This window comes from Papaver somniferum, chromosome 2 (assembly GCF_003573695.1).
Source record: "Papaver somniferum cultivar HN1 chromosome 2, ASM357369v1, whole genome shotgun sequence".
NCBI classification, from domain to species: Eukaryota; Viridiplantae; Streptophyta; class Magnoliopsida; order Ranunculales; family Papaveraceae; genus Papaver; species Papaver somniferum.
This window is the reverse complement of record NC_039359.1, coordinates 210,114,930-210,126,102: the sequence shown is the minus strand read 5'-3', so window position 1 is coordinate 210,126,102 and position 11,173 is coordinate 210,114,930. Positions and strand designations below refer to the sequence as shown.

At 36.4% G+C, this 11,173-nt stretch overlaps 1 long non-coding RNA gene across 3 annotated transcripts; it reads left to right on the top strand.

Moving 5' to 3' along the window:
- The first annotated feature begins 1,155 nt into the window (after positions 1-1,155).
- Positions 1,156-11,084, top strand: LOC113350404. 3 transcript variants are annotated; one of them, XR_003360779.1, is made up of 14 exons: positions 1,156-1,415; positions 2,122-2,180; positions 3,009-3,102; positions 3,208-3,266; positions 3,850-3,997; positions 4,118-4,170; positions 4,644-5,148; positions 5,936-6,203; positions 6,336-6,687; positions 7,155-7,210; positions 7,331-7,379; positions 7,540-7,650; positions 9,060-9,414; positions 9,835-11,084. It is a non-coding gene; the product is annotated as an uncharacterized LOC113350404 (long non-coding RNA). The 3 variants fall into 3 exon arrangements; XR_003360778.1 differs by lacking the exon at positions 5,936-6,203 and having other exon boundaries at positions 9,060-9,144; XR_003360777.1 differs by lacking the exon at positions 5,936-6,203 and having other exon boundaries at positions 9,060-9,180.
- The last annotated feature ends 89 nt before the right edge of the window (positions 11,085-11,173 follow it).

Genomic DNA, 11,173 nt, shown 5'->3' with positions numbered 1-11,173 from the left:
CAAGAAATTAAAAGTCAAAGAGATTATTTTATATAAAGTTACTTGTTTATTTCTTAATATCATTCTTAAATTTGAGGAGGGATTTCCTCACACTACGGTAAAAACTCCATATATTAATAAACTCTATATATTGATAAAAAATTATAGTCCCAACTTGGTTCAGTTACAAATAATAATAACCTCCACATTTTAATATTAATAAATTTTTCTAGTCCCGCCATAAGGAATTTACCTCCATATATTAATATGATCCTCATTACTGGAAACTTATAGATCTCGCACATCGAAATAAAATACTAATTTATAGTTGTTTGAGAAAATGACGTAAAATTTTGGATTGTTATGGCATCTTTTGGTTTGCAGATGCGTAAAATCTTAATAGCAACTTGTCAAGCATGTTTAAAGCTTCTTGGCATGTTTAAACTTTTGGTATATACGACTTGTTGCTCATTTGAATGATTAAGGAAGACATCCATATCCATTATATTTTACATACTTTGAGTTAGCTAAAAATATCATTTCTTTTGGTATGCATCCCTATATTAATAAACTCCATATATTAATAATTTCGTGAAGTCCCACGACTATTAATATATGGAGTTTTTACTGTATGTCACACGTTGGACATGATTTTTTGCGATTACGTAATATTTTGGGATATGTTCCTCTTACCAAGTTATACATGCTTACCAAAAATGAGCCCATTTCGAAATGTACAACACCACTATCTACTGCTTTGAAAATGAGCCATAGAGAATCAACTGATTTTCAGCCATTGAAATTAAGACTGATAGATTGAGAAATTTTATATTTCGGAATGTGCTCATTTTTGGTAGGCATATATAACTTGGTAAGAGGAACATAAACTCGAAATATTAACTTTAAATCCATTACGGTTTGATTTTTAATCGCAAAAATCACGTTCAACGTGTGAGATAGTGTGAGAATAAAACTTCATCTTTAAATTTGGTACGTTGTCTAATTGGTGACACTTTGGTTTTAGAAGTAGAAAAGTTTTTTGTTAAGATATATCCAAACACGCTCTTAGTAAAGCTTTCACATGGGTTTGGGCCCTGAGTAAATTTGCCGAACTAGATCTTGATCCTCACCACACAGTATTCAAACACTCGCTATTTTCGCAAAAACCCTGAGAATACCAAATTTCCAACCTTCTTCCCTCACTCCACCGCCACCACCACCACCACCACCACCACCAAAACCAGCTCAGAAGGCCGTGAAAGGTGGTTGTATTAAAACACTAGAAAGATCATCATACTTTGCTATAAGAGAAGCTGCAACATACTACCAAGGAGATGCTAAGAAAAGAGCTGGTGGCTCCACTAAGACCATTGTGTACAGTCCTAATTTAAGAAACAAGAAAGCTACTTTTGCTCTGGTTTGTCAAACCCTTAATCGTATGTATTAATTTACTTCTCCCTGTCTCTCTTGAATTTGTTATTGCTTATTAGTAGCATTGATTTTAGGTGTTTTTTTGGTTAAATTTGGATGAGAAAGGTTTGATCTTTGTGTAAGAAATTTAGTCTTTTGTGTGGTTAGGAATGAAATGTATGAGAGGGATTTAGTATTTTGGATCAGAGGGGTTCTTTTATTAGGGTTCATTTTTGTGGTGGGAAGGGTGATTGGAGATTGAGTGTAGAGGCAATGGGTAATTGGGGTTGGGGTGTGGGTAATGTAGTATGATTTTTATGAGATTGTAGTGAAAAAGAATGAATCAAAGTGAAATTGAACTTGATTGCAGTTGTGGGATGTGGGGGATTTGTGATACTTTCAAAATTCACTTTTCTAAAAGTTTCTAGGTTTCTCTTTTGGGAATCCACTTTGGGGTCTACATATAGGACTGTTGGAGATTGAGTGTAGGGGTTATGGGTATTTAGTACATTGTACTACCGATTTTCCGGTTGAAATGAAACAGTAATTGGATTTGTTAAAGTTAGCGGGATTGTACTGTCTCTCATTTTTCACGACTTTTAACTTGAGCTGAAGTTCTAATATAATGAACTTGATTCAATTGGATTAGTGGGCTAGGGGAATTCTTGAATCCTTGATGCTTGAGCTGAAGTTCTAATTATATTGGTTGTTTTTCTTGTATTTGTATAACAGATCTTCCGATTCTAAAGGGAGTGATTGAGGGTGCTAATGTACTGAATGGCAAACAGAAGGTACTTTCTGATGTCCCTAATTTTTTAGCAGCACACTCAGACATTCGTGCTGGTTTTAAAGTTATTTTTTAGGGTGTAAAGAAGGCTTTGGAGACCTTAATGATTGGATCCCACCTCTGATTGGAGTAGAGTAACAAAAGGAAAACAGTGGAATTGTATTCTTCTTCTGGAAACTATAATCTCAGGCTAGTTTAAAGTTAGTTAAATATGTTGTGCTAATTGTTGATAATATAGAAATATGGAAAACCAATTTTTCTACACTAGTGTGATCTGTATTGGTGATGCAGTTAGCACTATCTTGACACCTGTGCAGTTTTGGTATTAGTGATGCTGCAAGTGCATTGTGTTGCACAACCTATTTTCTAGCTTTAAAGATAGTGCAGTTAGCTTGCTGCAGTTCCATCTTTTAGGTTGTCCAACCTGTTGTTGGCAATAAGAGAAACACATTTAATTTGTTAAATATTTGTGCTCGTCTCTTCGGTGTTGGGATGATCAATAACATTCAAAGAGTTAAATTTAAAAATCGCAACCATGCTATATACAATATCTTTGTTATGTTCTATTAAAAAATCGCAACCATGCTATATACCATATCTTTGTTATGTTCTATAAGAATTTTGATTTAATGGGTAACCGATAATGTTGTTCTGAATTAAAGTCAATTCTTGTAGCCTAGATCAACTCCTTCTGACTTACTGTGTGCCATAAGCTTATGCCAATAATTATTATTATTGTGAAATGGAAGTATACTGGTAGAGTAGCATATCAATTTTCAAATATGTTTTCTAATTTTGTATTTGGTTATGTTTCTCTATGGAACTCATCCAGGTTCCACAATATTTATTGGGCTACATGTGGGGTAAAGGCGAGCAGTGTAAAATTCCGTGTACTCATCAACCTCAACGTATATGAACCATATCAGGTGCTTAGTTGATCATCTAAGATTTCATGTGCATATCTCTTGTTTTCCTTTCCTTCCTTATCTTCTTGAATGTATTATCTACTAATCATGTGTTTTGAGCTGTAGTTGCTGAGAGAATATCTTGAGAAAGAGGAAAGCATGTAGGGGAGACTGCTGGTTACAAGGTACCTTTTCTTTTTTCTTGGTTGTTTAATTGATAACGGGTCTTTCCTTTGGCATTACATTGGAATTAGGAAAACTTCATTGCCTTGGATTCAGTGTTTTACTGTAGTTGTCACACAATTAATAGAACAAAATTTTGCGTATATGAGCTGACTTTGCCTTAAGCACTGTGGTCTTGTGGTGAATATTTGTAACACTCCCTGCCCGATGCCTGTCCTATGTTGTCCCGCTTTGGATAGGCTCATGGTATGGGGTTCTATCGAACACATCCAAAAAGACCTCAGGCAACATGGCTGAGGAAGTTCACCAAACACTACCCGTGTATTTAGCTGGACGCCCACCTGACACTTTAGTTTGCTGGTGTGATACATTTGTTTCTTGGCTGTCCTGGGTGATTGTGCTACGTAGCTTATCTAGGAATTTAGCTTATCTAGCAGGAGTACTGAATTTTTTTGCTTGTGAACGTGAGCCTTGGCAGATATATTGTTTTATCGTACATGCTGAATTGCCTTTTTAGATGTTGGTGTTGGTCCTTTGTGGTGTGTTTAATTCTTCTCATTGACTCCATTGTTTGTTTCATTTCAGATAGAAAACTAAAGGTGGGAACAATTCATCTGTTATGCTTTGCCCAAACGTCTTTCTTCTGAGGGTGCTAGTTGAGAGACGTAATAGTACCGGAGCTAAGGATGAAAATTGGAAGAGTAGGGTTTCCGAATTTACTCACATTGTTGTGGTAATTATTCTCTTAAGTGACTGTTGTAAACACTTTGATGCAAGTGTCTTCTTTCTGTTTGCTCTTTACTATATTTATCTTTGACTTTGATGTTCTGTCTCCCGGATGGCCCTTTTGTAGGATGAAATACATGGAAGGAATCTCCATTCTGATTTTATTCTGACAATTCTAAGGTACTTATCTTGTTATATATCATGTTATACAGTCATGGAAAGCTTGTAGTAGGAGCTTGATGTACATATTGGTGTCTATAACCACTCTCAAGTGTTTTAAAACTCAGAATTTGTGGAACCATTAGTGTTTTAGCCCATAGCTTGTCTCAATTAGGCATAAATCTAAGAGTCTCAGAAAATTTGGTTTGTTTATTCCCATTATTTTGTTCTGTTAGTAATCTCTACCATCTATTAGAAGCCGATTGAGCACATGTTTTTGGTCAATGCTTCTAGATTTTAGAAATAGGATAGTGGAACGGCAGAAAAATGTTAATGATGCTTAAATCTTCCAATATGATTGTCAATTGTGTATGCATCTTGTGGCTAGCTCGGGGAAGCATGATGTTAATGATGTTTAAATCTTCCAATATGTTTAAATCTTCCACATGTTCTGGATTTCTTACTGTTTTGTCATTATTGTTTTTTCATTGCAGAGACTTGCTCCCTTCTTGTTGTCACCTGTGCTCTTGTGGCTAACTCTGGGAAGCATGTCATAGTCGCACTTGGTCATATCACTCACGCCCATAACATTTTGAGGGTTGGGGCCCCTTTGATTATCCATGATCTTGAATCTCATCATACCGATCTCAAGAACCATCACCCTAATCCAACAGTATCCAGTACTGGACACTGAATCAAAACCTTCTCTCTGCTTTCACAAAAACCCTGAGAAACCAAATTTCCAATTTTTTTTCTCTTCAATGGCCCGTCCGCCACCACCAACGTCAGCTCAGAAGGCGGCGAAAGATGGTTCAAAGAAACAAACCAATCTAGAAAGATCGTCGTACTTTGCTAGAAGAGAAACAGCAAAAGTATTGAAAAGTGTATGCTAAGGATATGCCAAGTAAAGAGCTGTCCGTTCTATAAAGACCCTTGTTTATATTCCTACAATAAGAAACAAGAAAGCTACTTATGCTCTGGTCTGCCAAACCCTTAAACGTATGTATTTACTTCTCCGTATCTCTCTGTTGAATTTCTTACAGTAGCATTTATTCTAGGTGTTATTTGATTAATTTTGGATCAGAAAGGTCTGAACTTGGTATGCTGTGTGGTTAGGAATGAGATATATGAAATTTGATGACTTCTTGTGAGGGTTGAGTGTTTAGGATCAGGGGGCTCCTTTTTCGGGTTCGTTTATTTTGGTGGGTAGGGTGGTTGGCAATTGTGTGTCGAAGGAATAGGTATTTGGGGGTAATGTAGTGAGCTTGAAGTAAAGCGGAACAATTCAAAGCACAAATGAACTTTGATTAAGGTTATGGTGTGTGGGGAGTTCATCATAGACGTTGCTAGGTTACTTTTTTGGGAATTAGTTTTGGGGTCTGAATATAGGTATGTTGTAGATTTCAGGCCGCTAGAGGTTATTTCTAATTGCGACACTGTACTACCATTTTTTATCTGGTGGAAATGAATCAGAACTGGATTTAGTTGGTGTGAGAGGGATTCTTGATTCTTGATGTTTGGGATTGTATTGGCATTTTTGCAAGCTTGTAAATCCAAAGAAAACTTACTTGAATCTTTGACACTTGAGCTTAATATATTGGTTGTCTTTCTTGTATATTAATGCATCTTCCGATTCTAAAGAAAGTAATTTTTAGGCGTTTTTTAATTAAAATTGGAGTAGAAAAGTCTTAACTGTGTGAGGAATTTAGTGTTTCCTGTAGTTAGAAATGAAATTTGATGGCTTTCCCCGAGAGACTAAATGTTTAAAATTAGGTTTTTTTTTCAGGATCGGTTTTATATTGGAAAGCGTAGTAGGCGATGGGAATTTGTACTATGGGTTTTAAGAACCTGTAGTGAAATGAAACGAGACGAAGCGAAAAAAAAAATTGATTGAAGTTTGGATGCATTATTCTAAAAATTCACTTTCACGTAAACATCATTAGGTTGTTCTTTTGGGAATCCCGTCTGGGGTTTAAATGTAGGTCTTTTGGAGATTGTGTGTAGAGGTTATTGGTATTTGGAACACTGTAACGCTTTGGGATGAGCACTAACAGGTCTTTGTTATGTTTTTAGTATATTGATTCAGTGGGTAACCGATAGTGTTGTTCTGTCCATTCTTGTAGCCTAGATGAATTCATGCTTCTGACTTCTTTTTGCCATAAGCTTATCAATTCACTTTCTCACAGGCACCACATGTACAACCTTTTTCCCCTTCAATGGCCTGTCTGCCACCACCAAAACCAGCTCAGAAGGCAGGGAGAGGCGGTTCAAAGAAACGAACCAATCTAGAAAAATCATCATACTTTGCTAGAAGAGAAGCAGCTAAAGTACTGAAAAGTGTATCTCCTCACGTACGAAAGAGGGTTCACATGTCTTGGAATCTATTCTTCCGAAGGGACTCGTTTACCGAACTCATGCGCAGAAGGGGCCTGCTGATAGAGAGCCAAGCAAGAAAGACAACTCTGATCAACAATTACAAGGAGATGCTAAGAAAAGAGCTGGTGGTTTCATCAAGCCCATTGTGTAAAACCCTTAAACGTATGTATTTACTACTCCCTGTCTCTGTTGAATTTGTTGTTAGTAGCACTGTTTTTTGTTTTTTTTTTTCTTCTTTTGGGTCAAATTTTGATTACAAAGGTTTGATCTTTGTGTGAGAAATTTAGTATTTTGTGTGGTTAGGAATGAAACATTTGAAATATAAAGACTTTATGTGAGGTAAGGAATGGAACGAAGAAAACTTAACTTGATTGTAGTTGTGGGGATTTGTTGCTAGGTTACTGTTTTCAGAATCCACTTTGGGGTCTAGATATAGGTCTGTTGGAGATTGATTGTAGAGGTTATTGGTATTTAGAACATTGTACCACCAATTTTTAAGGCTGAAATGAAACAGTAACGAATTCCAAATGATATTGAACTGATTGTAATTAGTGGGTAAGTGGAATTCTTGAATCCTTAATGCTTGAGCTGAAGTACCAATTATATTGGTTGTTTTTCTTGTATAACAGATCTTCTATTAAAGAAAGTGATTGAGGGTGCTAATTTACTGAATGAAAAATGGAAGGTACTTTCTGATGTCCTAAATTTTTTTTCTAGGTATTTAGTTGTACTTGTCACCTATCGTGGCTTTAAGAGTATTCTAGAATCTTAGAAACTCATGGTCATATCTCTGTCCGTTGTACAGGCAAGAGGATTTGACGTACATTATCGCATACAATAATCTCTTTGGCCAGGTTTGTTTTCTTTTACAAATTTTCTGAATGAGAATCAGACCTTGAAGTCTTGGGTTTGATTTGCACCAGTTGTTGTCTATCATGTGTGGTTTAGGGATGGCTTATCGACTTTTATTGAATTCTATTTAAATGGCTACTGTGGTATTGGCTGGAGATGCAGAAAATTTTCTGGTTCTATGGAAAGACGCTCTACAATCAGGTTTAGGTATACTTTGTGTGAAGATAAAAGTGAAACATGTAGAAGACTTGCTCATTTACAATCCAAATCCTGGTACGTCATCAGATTACTTTCTTGATATCATGCTGGATCGTCTCTCCTTGTAGACCTGGATCATGCTTAAGCTTTAGAGGTATCATATATGGAACCTGTTTTTAGTATCACACTTAGATATCGATACAAGTTTTATAGGAAGGTGTAACGATGGCTTTAGAAACCTTAATGATTGGATCCCACCTCTGATTAGAGTAGAATAAGAAAAGGGTAGCGGTGGAGTTGTATTCTTCTTTCAGAAAACTATTAGCTCAGACTAGTTTAAGGTTAGTTAAATATGTTGAATATACAGAAATATAGAAACCCAATTTATCTACACTAGGTTATCTGTATTGGTGATGCAGTTCACACAATCTTGACACCTGTGCGATTTTGGTATTAGTGATGCAGCAAGTGCATCGTGTTGCAGAATATTTTTTCTAGTTTTGAAGATAATGCAGTTAGCTTGCTGCAGTTGCATCTTTTAGGTTGGCTATCGGAGTAACACATTTAATTTATCAAATGTTTGTGCTCCTCCCTTTGGCTTTGGATGAGCATTAACATTCGAAGATTGAGTGTAGGGGTTGTTGGAGATTAAGCATAGTGAGCAGTGGGTATTTTTGGGGTAATGTACTATGGGCGTTACGAGCGAAATTGAACTTGATTGTAGTTGGCGTGTGTGGGGAATTTGCTATACTTGAAATTCACTTCCCTAAATGTTGCTAGGTTACTCTTTTGGGAATTTACTTCGGGGTCTAAGTATAGGTCTGTTGGAGATTGAATGTAGAAATTCTTGGTATTTGGAACATTGTACTACCAATTTTTATAGTTGAAATGAAATAGTAATGGTATTATTTGAAGTTGATGGGAGGTGATTAATTGATAATGGGCCTTTTCTTGGGCATTTCATCGGCATTGGGGAAACTTCATTGGCCTTGGATTCAGCGTTTTATGTTAGTTGGCACTCAATTAAAATAACAGTTTTCAGTATGTAAGTTGACTTTGCCTTGATCATCATGAACTTATGGATAGGCTCATGGTATGAGGTTTTATCGAACACGTCCAAAAAGACCTCAGGCAACATGGCTGAGGAAGTTCACCAAGCACAACACATGGGTTTAATTGGACGCCCACCTGACACTTTAATTTGCTGGGTGATGCATTCATTTCTTATTTGTACTGGGTGATTGTGGTACACTAACACGTCTTCCTAATTTTATTGAATCCTGTAAAATATTTGTTTCACCCACACAATCTCTGGGATTTTAGCTTATCTGGCAGGAATACTGATAATTTTCGTTGTTGAAGGAGAGCCTTGACAGATATATTGTTTTAATTGTATATGCTGAATGGCCTTTTTGGATGTCGGTGTTGGTTCTTTGTGGGGTGTTATATTCTTCTCATTGACTCCATTATTTGTTTTATTTCAGATACGGATGGAGACTAAAGTTGGGAAAAATTCATCTGTTATGTTTTGCACAAGCAGCATTCTTTTGAGGGTGCTGGTTGAGATAGGTAATGGTACAGGAGCTAAGGATGAAGATTGGAAGAGTAGGGTTTCCGAATTTACTCACATTGTTGTAGTAATTACTCTCTTAAGTGACTGTTGTGTCCTACTCTTAATGATATCCAATTTGACTAATTTCTTTGTTGTAAGTGTCTTCTTTCTGTTTGCTCGTTTCTCTATATATCTTGACTTTGATGTTCTGTCTGCCGGATGGCCCTTTTGTAAGATGAAATACATGAAAGGGATCACCATTCTGATTTTATTCTTACAATTCTAAGGTAGTTATCTTCTTATATATACCGTACGTGTTATACTGTCATGGGAAATTTGTCTTAGGAACTTGATGTACATATTGGTTGCTATAACCATTCTTAAGTGTCCCAAAACTCAGGATTTCTTGAACCATTGGTGTTTAGCCTATAGCTTGTCTCATATTAGGCATAAATCTAGGACTTTATATGTGCCTAGGAAAATTTGGTTTGTTTGTTCCCATTATTTTGTTCTGTATGTCATTTCTTCCATTGATCTTATAAGGTAATTGAGCACGTGTTTTGGTCAATGCCTATAGATTTTAGAAATAGGATAAGTGGAATGAAAGAAAAATGTTAATGATGGTTGAATCTTCCAATCTGATTGTTCAATTGTGTACTTTGTTCTGGATTTCTTACTGTTTTTCCACTATTGTTTTTTCATTGCAGAGACTTGCTCCCTTCTTGTTGTCACCTGTGCTCTTGTGGCTGTCATTAGCTAGCTTGGGGAAGCATGTCATAGTCACACTTGGCCATGTCACTGACGCTCCTAACATATTGAGGGTTGGGGAATCTCACTACACAGATCTCAAGAACCATTCACTCTAATCCAACGGTATCCAGTACCAGACATTGAATCAAAACCCTCTCTCTGTTTTCACAAAAACCATGAGAAACCAAATTTCCAACCTTTATCCCTATCAATGGCCGGTCCACCACCAAAACCATCTCAAAAAACGGGGAAAGGAGGTTCAAAGAGACGGACCAATCTAGATAGATCATCATACTTTGCTAGAAGAGCAGCGGCAGGAGTATTGAGAAATGTTTACAACGCGATGCTAAGAAAAGAACTTTTGGTTCTATAGATACTCTCAAATGGAAACTGGAAAAACAGTAGAGCCATTACAGTTAAATCATTGTAGAATAGATTGTCTATAGGAAATTCCTCCCTCTCCAACATTCATGAATAAAAGTATTTCTGTGGAACTGTCTTAATAATGCTCTTCCATTATCTTTTAGAATTTGGTGAAAGATCTGGAGAGAGCGGAACTGCAGGGTGTTTAACAACAAAAGGCGGTCTTTAGATCAGTTGATTGTGACCGTCAAATATACTCTATTTAATTGGTCTTTGCACACTAAAATTTTTGAAGGCTACTCATTGAGTACGCTCATTTGTAATTGGGAAGCTGTGATTGGCCACAGTTGAAATTTTTGTACCTCCTAACATTCATTATTTTGATGAGTGTTAGTTTTTCAATTTAATTTGCCCTTTTCCTGTAAAAAAAAATGCTCTTCCATTAAAACAAAGTTTGGCCTATTTTATTCCGATCCTAAGTGTATTTTCCATGCTGCTGGTTCATTAAGTATAAGAGAAAGCTGTAGCAAAATGTTGGTACATCCGGAGGAAATAAAAGTATGAGTCATGCTACAAAGTAGAAACAGTCTGAAATGGGACAATGATATGCTTGCTCCCTTGTAAAAATGGACTTCACCTTTTATCATCTACCTATTGGTTCCGAAAACTACTACATATATATTATAGGATATGACAGCCACGCTTAAATCTGCAAAGCATCACATGGAATTCTTGGTGATTGGCCGCGCAGGACGCTGAGAGCTTTTCTCGATGCTACTAAAAGTTGTCATGTATACTGTATTCCTCGATGGATTCACTTTTCATCCGTCTATTTTTCCCTACTCCCAATTCAATGAATAATCAGGTTTTTGAGTTTTTTCTCCTCTTTCCATGTGTTTAGCGTTAGTTTTTTTTTTTTTTTTTTGTAATGTT